The sequence below is a fragment of the Nelumbo nucifera genome, chromosome 8, assembly GCF_055504915.1.
Source record: "Nelumbo nucifera cultivar China Antique chromosome 8, China Antique-T2T, whole genome shotgun sequence".
NCBI lineage: Eukaryota > Viridiplantae > Streptophyta > Magnoliopsida > Proteales > Nelumbonaceae > Nelumbo > Nelumbo nucifera.
The window spans coordinates 47,903,483-47,917,577 of NC_142656.1; the positions used below are offsets into that span (position 1 = coordinate 47,903,483).

The window sequence follows — 14,095 nt, forward strand, 5'->3', positions numbered from 1 at the left end:
CCAGTTCCTGATTTTTCTGATCCGACTGTCTATAATCTGGTCTGGTTTTGAAAACCATGTTGTAAGTTGTAACCTACGTCTTCTAAAGACTTGGACAACAAAACAGGAAGAACACCCTCAAATTCACAAAAAAAATACAGAAAGCCATAACTAACCAACAAGTGAGTTGACCTATTGAAACTTCTAGGGATAAAAAGAAAACAGACTTCCAAGATTCCACAAGCAATCTTATGTGGAATCTTAATGTCTAACAGGAACCCAACTTTTTTTGGAGGAACACAATTTCTTTTTTGCAAACAATCAACCAATTACAATAACTTTGGACAAGGGTCTTTTTTGAAGATTTCTTAAACCAAGGTTTTTAAAACCAATTCGGACAATGAATCAGTTAGGGGTCTGGTTCCCGGGTCAAATGGCCTAACAATTTGAACCGAACGGATGACCCATTCTGACAAAAAAAAAAAAAAAAAACTGGCCAAATCATTGAATGGTTTGAACGATTCAATCGCCCGAATCAACAATTTTCTGATCAAATCAATTGGTGAAATAACGGTTTTGAGGTAAAATGAAACCAGTCACCAAACTGGTTCCCGGTTTTTCCAGTCTGACCGTCAGGTCCAGTTTGGTTTTGAAAACCATGTTTTGAACTTTCCAGAATCGCCAAAACTTTTGCATGCAAAATGCCCTTTTTGATATATTGCTAGGAATCAAGATATTTAGATAGATAGTTCCATCTATAATTTATTTATCAATAGGGCATTAAGCTCAAGTATAAGAACCTTAAAATTAAATAGATTGAATATGAAAGTATCATTTTGATTTTGGATGAACATATATTAAACATGAAGGTGAGGGATTTCGTAGACTCTTTCATTGGACTTCCTTTTGCCTTGCACCAGCATTTCATGTTCAACCTGACAATGACAACAAAAATTTCAGATTTTAGTTTGGTTAGCAGGGTTTCTTAACGGTAAAAACAGTAGAAAAGAAGTGGTTGCCCATCAATTGCACCGTGGTGTCCACCTTCCACATGCATAGCTATAGGGTTGCCTAGTGAATAGATTGCATATTTGTCTCAAGTAGGTCATTTAACCAAGTTGGCCACTAACACAAACTTGTTATTTCTCATTTATGGGAGAAACCTCTATAGTATAACACTTCAAAGTTGCATACATTTCCAAGAGAACCTCAATCAATAATTGATATACTCCTTCAGAGTCAGGTTGATGACCACCTTTTCCCTTTGATTCTTCTTTTTGTTCCTTAGTAGTGAGATATGATGCATGTGTGCGTGGGTGAACCATGTCTTTTTGCATGCTTGTGCAATACAGTGAAAGTAGCTTTTCATGTGCATGGATGTGGGATAACAAGAATGTGATAGATATATACCTCAATAATCACCCTTGCTTTCTTCTTCAACTTTGTACCAAGTTCCTCCCTCTCAATCTTTCGCTGAGAACCTGTTCTCTCCCTCTTCCAATGAACTGCTTTCATATCTTCACCATCTTCACCAACGTCATCTGCATCATCATTAACTAATCATGTTCAATCCATTATCAGAACCAGAACATTCTTTTGGATACATGTTGGTGAGTGGGTATCCATGCATAAAACATGGACATGCACGAATATATAGCTATTTACAAGAAAATATTAAGACTTAGTCCCGTTATTAGCTCTGAATTATATGGTAGAAAAATTGAGATTGTGCTAGAGAGTTTAACATTGTCAAGAGTTCAAACTCAATATGAATAATGCACACACAGAACCTCTGTACCTATGTACTTATAAATGCATGTCTGAAGTAAAATCCTTACTATATAATGATGATGCTTGACTTAGCCTCACATCAAGACCACCATTACTTTGGTCCATTTATTTTCCAATTCTCTTATTTTGCAGTTAAGATGGGTCTTCACCAAGGTTCAACAATTAGCTCTTGTTTAGCACTGATCAATTGACTAAACATGTTCAGGAGGAGGTCCCATGGTGTATGTTGTCTGATGATGACATTGTTTAAATTGATAAACTAATGAACGGTTAAATGTGAAATTAAGTTTGACAACAAATAACTTAGAAACAGGATGTTTTAAAATAAGTAGGACTATAACATAATATATGCTATGTAAATTTAATAATAAGTGTGCAAATCAGGGTACACCGTACACTTAGGATTGGAGACCCAGTGTTTTAAAAGCGCAAGGGGCAATTTGCGCCTGAGGCGCAAGTTAAAAGCGCAAGGGGCAATTTGCGCCTGAGGCGCAAGGGCCAACTTGCGCCTCACAAGGCGAGGCGCATTCCTTTTTAAGCAAGGCACAAAATTACAAAAAAAAAGGTCAGAAAATTCAAAAAAGTGCCAAATTTTAAAAAAAAAGCAAAAAATTCAAAAAATATTAAACGTAATGTTAATAAAAAATATAAACTTAAATTTTAAAATAAATGTTTAAAAAAAACTATTATCTAAAATAAAAATACATAAATATAGCATGCAAAGCGTATTCAAATGAAAATTTAAAAATAAAAGCAAACATATAAAGCATTTTCAAGGATGTGAAACCCACTGCCTCTTTTTTCCTTAATTGCATTGCTTCAAGTAGAAAAAATGTGATGTAAAACATACTGCATTCTTGATTCTATGAGTCGCCTTTGTACCACACCCCTCGAGGCAACCCCGAACAAGTTTATGTTAGGGTCTGAAATTCTTAATTCTCGTATAAAAAATAATGATTGTATAACTTTCATTGCCTTATAAGAAGATATTTTATTGCAATGAATGGATGAACAACAATGGAATTAGAGCATGATGGGAAAAAAATGGAAGGCTGCATCCGAAGTCTTATGTGATAGATGAATATCACTTAGATTAAAAGGAAAATTCTAAAAATTGTTGTAAGGCTGGGTATGCTATGTGGAGTAAAATGTTGGGCAAACGTGTATGCAGAGATGGCTGAGTGGAAAAACTAGAAAGAATAGGGTCAGAAATGAAGTCATTCAAAGGAACCCAAAAGTGGCTCCAATAGGTGACAAAATGAGAGAAAGTAGACTTACAATGGCTGTCATGTGCATAAGACCATTGACAACACCCATAAGAAGTGATCTGCTTCAAGTTGAATGGGCTAGAAGGGCTAGGGGTAGTAGACCAAAAAGGACATAGGTCCAAGTAGCAAGAAATGGTTTAAGCACTCATAATTTAACAATGGATCACATATAGTTAGGCTAATGCTTGAATGATGATGAGATCGGCAATAAGAATAAAAGATGTTGCATTACCAGAATCATCATCCTTCAAAGACTCATCAATTGCAGGGCCACCAAAATCTTCCATATCTTCTTCTTCAAGTTCCTCATAGCCTTCTACATATTCTATCTCTGGTTCCTGCTCATGTCAGCATAGGACACAATGGTATTCACATTATAGATCATGAATAGGAAAAACCAGAAGAAACTTGTGATGGCCATACCTCCTCCTCTTCATCCTCACTAGCAGCCTGTAGTCCTTCCATATCAAGAACTTTATTATATTCCTTAAGAGGATAGTTGTATATGTCACCATAAACTCCTTTCTTAAGACGTTCTAACAATTCTTTCTCAATACTCTGTAAAAGATAAAACATTTTAGCAACAGCTGAAATGTAGATTAAACCAAGTAATGAACCACAATCACAAGGCAAAGATGATGACCTTATCCAACAGTGCAGCCTTTTCGGCCTTTTCCACTCTCCTAGCCTCTCTCTTTTTCTCCTTTCTTGGTGTTGTCATTATCTTTTCTCTACAAAACAGAAAAGAATCAGCAGTCAAAGGGGTTAAGAAGGGGCAGGAGAAGTTTAGTTATAAAGAATGTTTAGAGAAATGGACCAGGCATAGTCGGATCAAACCGGAGGTCGAACCGTGATGACATGGCATATACATATATATACTACGGGTCACATAAATATTATATATAATATATTTTACAACTTTTAATGTACTTAAATATTGTGGATGGATGGTAAGCTTCTTGATTTTTAAAGCAAATGACTAGGGTTCAAGCCTTTTAACTTGCATTTTCTTTAAAATACGTGCATAATAATGTAATTTGTACAATAAATAGTCATTAATTAGCATAAGTAAAGAGGTGGACTAGTGGTAATTAAGTAATCCATGAAAATAAGAGGTCCTTTGTTCAAATCTTGTTAACAACATTTTAAAATTTCACTTATGTATAGACCCGGGCTGTTTCATGAAACTGGGACCGGCTCACCAGCTTTCCGGTTAAGCCAGACAGTCAGCCGGGTTTCATTGGGTTTTGAGCAAGTCCGGTTTTTGGGGTGTGACCAAACTTGTCAGGGCCCTGGGTCATGGTTTAACCAGTTCGACCGGACGGTTCGGTCTGGTTTTCTAAACACTGGTTATGCAACCACCACCATTTCTGATCTTTTGCTCTACCTTAGTTCAAAACCCTCATTAATGATGTGCTAAACCATATTGATAGCTGAACACCCATGAATAATTAACTTTCCCACCATTCAAAACCCTCATCTTGTATGAATGGTTTAAAATGTCTAAATATTTCCTAGTATTGCCACAAAATGTTTCCATTACATGAGTATCAAGTTATCAACATGAAATGCTGATTGTCTCTTGTCCTTGCTGCTTGTTAAGGTTTTCTCTTTTCACTTAATGAAATTGTCCTACTTATCAAAAATTTATATTAAATGTAAAGTTCTCAATTTACTTGTACATAGAAATCATTCAAATAATTTGTTTTTTTTCTTCAAACTCATGGTTTCTTTCAAACTTATCATTAATAGAATAAGAAGAATTTTCATATGTAATCAATCAATCAAAAAAATATATATCCATATGTGTTGAGGGCATTTTTTAATCCAAATAATATTTAAATAAATTAGAACTCAAATAAGTGGTTAGCTAGTCTGCTAGCCAAATCATTAAAACTATAAAAAAAGTATCCCGTATGGGAGTTCCCCCTCTTTAAGTGGGGAGTTCCCTCTCTTTAAGTGGGAGGGACAGGTGTCCTTCACATTGGAGGGGGTAGTTACATAACTACCCCACTCCCTATTTAAGCTCCTTAAGGGGAAGCTAGAAACAGACAGAGAGACTCTTCACAAGGAAGGAAAAGTCTCACCAATACAGGTAGAAAAAAGAAAGTCCTCTCTGTGAATACTTCCTATATATATATATCTGCTATGTATCCTTCTTCCTCTCTTTTATTTTCTCTTTTGAGAAAGGGAATAGAGGGAAATAAACCATCTACAATCAGGTGCCTCTACTTGGTTGATTATGGTTCATCTTTCAAGGAAAAGTTAGGGATTAAACCATCTACGGTCTAAGTCTCGAAGGCTGATTATGGTTCCCTTCAAATGAAAATGAAGAGTAGAGGGGAATAAACCATCTACAACCAGGTGCCTCTACTTGGTTGATTATGGTCCCTCTTTCAAGACAAAGTTAGGGATTAAACCATCTACAGTCTAATTCTCGAAAGCTAATTATGGTTCCCTTCAAATGAAAATGAAAAGCAAAGGGATGAAAATTGTCTACAATCAAATATTCAATTTGATTGACTACAGTTCCCTTTTGGTATGCAAAATTCCAACAATTAAGGCTGTCTACAATCAGAATTTCATCTGATTGATTACAGTTTATTGTGAAGAAAGGAGTGAGAAGGAAATTTTCCTTGTATTAAAAAGAAAAGAGAAATGTATTGCTGTATAGTTTCTCATTTGTATTTTCTTTTTCTTTCTTCTCATTCCTGTACACTTGATGTAAAAGAAAAGCAAATGAAAAGTTCCTTTTAAGTACCCTATTGTTCTTTTCTTTTGTTCTATGCATTCATTTCTCCAAGCCAGAATCAAAATGTGTTCTCTACTTTCTTGTGGAGATGTAATTAAGGGGAACAATCCATATGATTCCCTGAATGGACCTTACCCAAAATAATAAAAACTCAATAACTTGATTGAGTGAATTATGTTGCATGAGAATTTATTAAAATTTTCACACCAACAATATGTAAATTACAACTTCTATATTAAATAAACATAACAAAATAATATTTATAAACAAAACATATGCAACTACTATATAATAATTTTAAAACCGTAAAATTTATCCCAAGTGGGTGAAGAGACCATATTTAAACATTGTAATCATGCCAAAAGCATCTTTTTTTTATCATTTTATAACAATATACTATTCACAAGAGCATGTCTTTTTAAAATTTAAAAAACATATATATTAACAAATATTTTTATGGATTAAAATTTAAACTGCCATAGAATTTTGGGATTTTGCATAAAAATTAATAAAGTTTTGCATATTGACAAAATTGGATACATTTGCAAAAAAAATTGCAAACATAGTGAATGGCAAGAAAATGTCTTTAGTGGAACCAAAATGCCCCTGATTTAAAGAGCATTCCATTCTTCTCTTCAACACTCCTTTCACTCTTTGGTTCTGATTTCCAAGTTCCAATGACGGTGGAACTCTCTCTCTCTCTCTCTCTCTCTCTGTGACAAAACCTAGATATCAGCAATGGTGGGAGGAAAGGGAGAGCAGTTTTGTCTTTTTCTCCAAACTATGATGAAGAAGACCGTGTAAAGAGAGAAAAGAGTTTTGTCTTTCTCTCCAAACTATGATGGTGAGGATGGTGAGGATGGTGAGAAGAGGGAGAGTAGTTTCGTCTTTCTCTCTAGACTATGATGATGAGGACAGCCTTCTTGTTTGGACTTGCCTCGAGGGGTGTGGGACAAAGGCGACTCATAGAACCAAGAATGCAATACGTTTTACATAACATTAGCTTCTTGAAGTAATGCACTTGAGGAAAAAAAGAGATTGTGGGTTTAAATGCTTGAAAATGCTTTATATGTTTGCTTTTATTTTTAAATTTTCATTTGAATACGCTTTACATGTTACGTTTATGTATTTTAATTTTAGATAACATGTTTTTTTTAAATTTAAGTTTATATTTTTTATTAACATTATGTTTAATATTTATTTGCATTTTTTAATTTTTTTGGCATTTTTTGAATTTTCTGACTTTTTTATTTTTTAGCTTGTTTTCTGTAATTTTTCGCCTTGCTTCAAAAAGGCGCACGCCTCACCTTGCGCCTCAAGCACAAATTGGCCCTTGTGCTTTTAAGATTCCTACTTGACTAATGTTTTAGCGTTTAGTTTTTGCTACACAAGATTCCTAAAAGAAACATAAATTCACATTTAGTTTTTGCTACAGAGAAGGGAGAGGCTTGTTAGTGGAGTCATAACTCAGATCTGAGTTGCCTAGTAAAAACTTGCTCTCGTTATCTTGCTTTAAACCATAACCCAACTAAAAGCCAATAAGTTTAGCTGAGTACTGAGAAAAGATGAACTCTGTTAGAAGAGGAAAAAAAACAAGTTAGAGAAACCAGGAGAGGAGAAATAAGGTCTTATGAATACGATGAGAAGAGGGAGAGATGAGAGTCCTAACAAAGCAAGAATAAAAAAAGCCCAAAACATCTCGCGCTGAGTACTTAAATAAGGTCTCATAGACCAGCCATTTACTTAAGGGTATTTTTGTCCAGAAAAGACCAAAACATCTCCTGCTTACTGTTTTTGCTTTTAGTTTCAAAACGTAACCAAAATTGTTAAATGACCAAACTTGATCATTTTTTATGCAAAAAGCCCTAAAATTTTTACAATAAATCCACACAATTTCTGATACTTCTGACATATTTCTTATCTTTAAGTGGTAACCTTTCCAAATCCCAACAAAACCAACATTTTAAACCGTAATTGTATGCGCATTGCCATATTTTCTTTCTCCATAAATGAACATTCAGCATCCGATAATATATCCTATCTTGCAAGATGGAACCCTTGCAAAGTCTTAACGTTAGATATGGTTGGATTGGAAGGGTCATAGTTTGTTTCAGATCCATAAACTCAAGTTCTTTATCACAACACTTGCTGCATGTTTAATGTAGACGGTGTCTAATGTCAGACTCCAAACTCAAACCTGAAGTAACTAAATAAGCTTTCAAGTGGAACTAGGTCATTTTAACATATAATTTACAGGTACAGATAATTTTGAAAACATGAAATGCAGATTACTTGTTAAAAATGGCATGGGATAATCTATATTAGCTAGCTATGTAATCTTTCTCACCATCAACCATGTATGTAAATCAATGCTTCATTAATATAAAAAAGGACATATTTTACAATCTAAGTTTCTTCCATGATACTCCACATCCAACTTGCAGAAGTGAATAACCAACGATAGAAGAATACTAAACTAGAATTCCAGTCAAGCATAGGCTGAGCAGGATGCCCAAAAGCGACTGGGAATTTGGAAAAAATATATATTTTCCCATCAAAGAAAACATTTTAATGATTCATCATTCGTAATACTTCTTAAAAAGGAAGGTATTGAGGTCCTTGTCAAAGAGACTGGAAGGGTGGAGCCCTCGAAGTCATTGAAGCGAAGATTCAAGTATTTGAGCAATGGGACGATGCCGCAGAAACGGTTGTTGCTGAGGTTGAGCTCATAGAGCAACTTGAAATGCAGTAAAGTATCTGGGACGATGCCGCAGAAACGTTTGGAATTGAGGTGGAAAATAGCTAGATCTGTTAAGAGGCCAAGCTTGGGTGGGAGATAACCAGCAATGTCAGCGTGGTTGAGATCGATGCCAGAGACTACTGTGACGGAGGAATTGAAGAAGGATGGAGAACACAAGATGCCACTGTAGGAGCAGACACCGGGGACATTCCGTGAAGTTGAAAGGGTCAGAGAAGATGGCTGTCTTCCATGTCTGCAAGGCAATGTAGGCTTGGCGGAGCCTTGGGTTTTCAAAGCACAGGAAGTGTGGGTTGATGGGCTTGTGAGTCCCCATTTTCGTCAATGAAGTTGGAACCCTCACGAGATGCTAAGATTTAAGAAGCAGAGAGGAAGAGAGGATAGTGGAGTAGGAGAAGAAGAATGCTGCAGCCCGCAGGGCAGGCAGTCACATGGAGATGCCCAGATACATGACACAACACTGTAGCTATTTGGCTGATCCGATGGCCAAAGACCACCCCTTAAACCTCAATTTGTGTGGCAATTGTTTATGATCTTATTAATTAATACTTCTGAATTCCGATACTAAATTGAGTATCTGGCCCATTGGCGGAGCTGTTGGTACTTGATAGTCTATCTCCTTTAAAATTTGATATAAAATTATGGACTAATAAAACAAAAAAAATATATATCTCTTAAAAAGGTGACTAATAAAACAAAAAAAAATGCATAAGTGGCCATGTGCTGGATTGCTTAGCATGCTTAAGAATCATATTACTATAGGTGGAAATCATGGTTATAAAATCTATAGGTGACTAATTTTAAAATCTAAAGATAGTTGATTACATGGGAAACTGCATACCTTGTTTTCAGTGCAAGCTTCCTCATGCGTATCCGCATTTGAGTCATTTTGGTGAGCCGTTGCTTTGTTTTGTGTACAAGGAACTTAGGCCAATACATCTGTCATGTCAAAAATGAATGTAAAAAAGTAAGCAATGTAAACTTAATGAAAATTATGAAATAGTAGGTATTTTAAGCCAAGTGCAAGACAAAGAAAGAAAAGCAAAGGGGCGAAGTTTTAGGTGAAGGGGAATACCAGATACTTATCAATGATTTCAAGTGCCTTCTCATAGTTTCTTGGCAACTTAACTCTTTCCCATAATTTATTTGGCATATGAGCCCTCTCTATAGTTTTCATATATAAATAAAAGATTCCTGCACAGTGCATAAATGGCTCAACATGAGAAGGGAGGCATAGCAACTGCAATATCAAAAAGAAGCCTTCATCATCCAAATCTTGGTAACCACAGAAGGGATTACATAAAAGGAAAAAAACAGAGAAAGCAATTTCCACATAGAAAAAAAGTGTACAAGTAGAAAACATAATGGCACATAATACAAAATATAAAAATGAAATATAGCAACTAAAATACATGTAAAGAACATTAATGTAAAGTCCATTCATGAACCAAGCAGCTTCTGCTAGATACTAATTTAATACCAAAAGAACTTCTTTATAGAGAACACAATAGCAAAGGGTCAAATAAATATGGGCTATTACCCAATGCTGGTCCCTGTGATCCAGGGTCTTGGGAGGGTGAACTTGACATGAACCTAACCTTTTCTCTTTGGCATATTTTTGCATAAAGTAACTTCTCTCGGCCTGAGGTTTCACCATTGCACCAAGATTGACCCTTAGCAAAGAGTCAGACAAATCATTAAGAGAAGCATGTTTTGAAAATGGCAGAGTTCAAAAAAGAACTCGGGTAGCAGGATTGGGTAGTAGAATTGCAATAAAGTGAAGCTTCTATTTGACAAAACCTCCTAGCCCGTCCATCTACCAGTGAATGCATTTCCTTGGAAAGCACTTAGGTGGGATCAAACAATATTATGCAGCCTCATCAGTTACAATGACCTTATTGAAACATGGATTAGAGCTGCAGCCCACTCCACAGTTTGATGTTTTGCACATCCATGTGCATAAGGTGAGTCATTTAACACTTGTGCATACATATGATTCAAGCTGAGGTCTATTTAGATCCCTCCCATCCCCCATTTTTCAAGTGCTCTCAGGAGGGGAAGTGAGATAATCAACTCTTTGAACAAGAGCAATGGGAATATAGGATAGAGAACTCCATGTTGTTTACCAGTACTTCAGGTGGTTTCTGCAAGATTGAATTCAACATCTTCAGAAATTCCACCTAAATAAGTTGAATGCAAAGGGGGGACCGGAAAGAAATATTCATAGAAAGAAAATCAATTTTTTTATAGATGATAGAAAGATAATCAAATTGATACCATCATGGTCCCGTATGGTGGCATAGCGACTATTGGCAAGTGGACAAGAGCTTCGATTGCAAATTCCAGTCACATTATATGGGTTCCGACAAAAATTCCCAGTCGTGATCCTGATAACCAACCCAAGTGAGATGGTAAAGAGTAAATTGAATAACACCTAGACAAGTAATTAAATAAAGCTAATAGCTTTTTCTTCTTTCATTCATTTATTTTTTCATTGTCTGGGTTGAACTGAGAGCCCAAGAGAATAGTTTATAAACTTACTTGGCCATAAAACTACAGTGGTTGTGTCTGATGACTTGCCATATAACTTCATCATGCTGCATCTCGGAATCTCTTGTTGCCTCTCCCTTCTACTTCAATTAAAAATATGCACAGAAGCTGGAAAATAAAAAAAACGTGTTAAAAAAACATCATGATATTTTGAATTCTGGAAACATAGATAGCTGAATCAGAACCAAAAATCATTTGAAAATGCCCAAATATCATAGTATGCCTGGAATCAGCTCAAACATATAAATAACACACCAAACACCTCTTTATGATTTCAATAGAAAAGGATTGTGAGCTGGATTTCCCACTATTTGAATCCAGTGAGTTTGGATAAGAAGGGATTTTTGTTTTAGTCCATACCACATGTTGTCACTTTAAAGGTGGCTAATGCTTAACCGGTGTTTTATGTGCAAGTCCTTTTTTTCTTTTTAATTTTATTTTTATTTGTTAAATTTTAACAACAAAAATAGTGTTTATTCATTGAAAGTCAGACTGGCCTCCATCTCCTGTGTGTTGATCAATAACTCGCAGATTTTATTAAAATTAGAGAGAAAAAACACAGGTACAAGAAGAGGGAGATAAACTCACTTATCTCACCTAACCAAAACAACAAGAAAGAGAAGAATTACAAGATAGCCCAGAACAAAGAGTCCCTAGATGCCCCTTGTTTAGCTAACCCATCAGCAAAGGAGTTGGCACTTCTTTTAACCCAACTAATCTTCACCTCAATATTCTTGGTTAACCAATTAAATTTCCTCTTCTCATTGCTGTAGTTCCAAAAATTAGCAGTATCATTTCTCAGCCAATCCACTACCAGTTTAGAACCACCTTCTATGACCAATTTGGTGATATTCAGTTCGATTGCCCTTTGAGTTCCCTCAATAACAGCTGAAATCTCAGCTTTAAGAGAATCACCCAATCTAATTGGCCCCGGAAAGAGAGCAATTGTCACTCCCTCCTCATTTCTTAAGACACCCCCAATACCTGATGGACCCGGATTACCCATGCTACTTCCATCAATTAAGTTTGATAAAACCACTAGGAGTCCGAGAGGGTAAGGATGTGTCTTTAACTGGAGCTGAACTTGCAATTTCCTTCCAATTTCTGAACAAATCATCCACTGAAAAGTCTTTAAAAAGAGCCAAAGACTTCAGCCAATGTACCACTCTGATCTGAATCAGCTCCAGAATTTCTAGCAGTCTTCTTTCCCTATCTGAGAAAATCCTCTCATTTCTTTCTTCCCAAATAGTCCAACAAACAGCAGCCCTGAGATATCTCTACATAACTCTTCCTCTTTTTTTCAACCAGATAAACAAGGATAGAGCAAAAAGTCTTTGTACATCATCTGCACCCAAACAAAGATGAACACCACTCCCAAATGTGATTAGTAACAGAGCAGGAAATCAGTAAATGACAACCAGTCTCACCTTCAGCCTTGCATAGAACACACCTGTGGGGAGATAAACAACTTGTAGGCCTCTTTTTCTGAAGAAGATCACAAGTGTTTACTCTTTCCAGGATTGCATCCCAACAGAAACTCCCAAACTTCGGAGGAATCAGTTTGCACCAGACTTCCTTTACCAGAAAAGGCTGCCCTAACTGACCCAATGGATGAGCTAGAGCTTTGAAGTAAGAAGCACAAGAAAAAATTCCAGAGATTGATAAAGTCCAGACCCTTCTATCTGATTTAGAGGAATCTAAGGAAATACCTTTTAGAATATTAAGAGGAGCCAAAGTACTATTCAGTTATACCAGCCTCTCCACTTGTCCAGTCCACTTGTCTAGTTTGTTATTCTGTTGTATCAGCCTCTCCACTTGTCCAGTCCACTTGTCTGGTTTGTTATTTAATTTGTTCTAGTGGTTGGCTGTTAGTTATATTCTTTAAAGGCTGACGTGGCCTTTTCTTGTACACTTGTATTCCCTTTGTTTGTGTCCCAACAGTCCCTCCTCCCTTGAATTCGACCTTGCCCTCAAGGTTAAGATGTGGGAATCTATTCTGTAACTCCAAGTAAGGTTCCCAAGTTGCATCCTGAATTGGGAGACCTGACCATACCACCAAGGCCTCTGGTTCGATGTGATTCCCTTTGCGTATCCACCTGAAATCTGTTATCTGAGTGGGCTCCGTTTGAACTTGGCCCTCTTTCGAGAATGATGGGTGGGTGGTTGTTGTTATTGCTCCTGTTTTTGGCCATTTCTTCAATAGGGATACATGGAATACAGGGTGTAATTTTGATGTTGCTGGGAGGTCCAGCCTGTATGCCACCGACCCGATGCCCTCCACAATCCGAAATGGGCCGAAGTACCTTGGGCTCAGTTTGTTCCACCGGTGGCCTGCTACTGAAACCTGCTTGTATGGTTGTAATTTAAGGAAGACTTGCTCCCCAATCTGGTGCTGGGCAAGTCTCTGTCTTTTGTTGTAAGAGTCCGCCATCCATTGTTGGGCTCGCTGGAGGTGGGACTTGAGATCTTGTAACACCCTATCTCGCTGGAGGAGTTGGTTTTCTACTGTGGCTACTGCTGTAGACCCTTTCTCATATGGAAGTAGGGGAGGTGGGTCCCGTCCATATAGAGCCCGGAAGGGAGTCATTCTGGCTGCACTGTGATACGTGGTATTGTACCACCATTCTGCCCAATGAAGCCACTTGAGCCACTGACGTGGTCTTTCCCCTGCGTAGCACCTTAGGTAGGTTTCCAAACTCCGGTTGACCACCTCAGTCTGTCCATCTGTTTGAGGGTGGTAGCTGGTAGATTTGAAGAGTTTCACTCCCTGTAGTCGAAAAAGTTCTGCCCAGAAATGACTCATAAAAATAGGGTCGCGGTCTGAGATAATAGAGTTGGGGGTACCGTGCAGTCGTGCCACCTCCTTAGTAAAAATCTCAGCCACCATGGAGGCTGTAAAGGGGTGGGGCAGAGGGAGAAAATGGCAGTATTTGGTGAATCTATCAATTACTACGAGAATGACGGACCTGCCATAGGAAAGGGGGAGTCCCGTTATAA

General features: G+C 37.0%; 1 pseudogene across 1 annotated transcript in view; it reads right to left on the reverse strand.

The window, feature by feature from the left end:
• Positions 1–715: 715 nt before the first annotated feature.
• The window catches only part of LOC104609036 (uncharacterized), a 36,581-nt pseudogene continuing 23,201 nt past the window's right edge, over positions 716–14,095 (reverse strand). Inside the window, exons 5-13 of the transcript XR_016079527.1 lie at positions 11,090–11,206; positions 10,826–10,935; positions 9,624–9,742; positions 9,390–9,487; positions 3,682–3,769; positions 3,462–3,596; positions 3,271–3,376; positions 1,390–1,520; positions 716–914 (exon numbers count right to left, since the gene is read on the reverse strand). The product of XR_016079527.1 is annotated as an uncharacterized LOC104609036 (transcript). The remainder of the gene's footprint in view (positions 915–1,389; positions 1,521–3,270; positions 3,377–3,461; positions 3,597–3,681; positions 3,770–9,389; positions 9,488–9,623; positions 9,743–10,825; positions 10,936–11,089; positions 11,207–14,095) is intronic.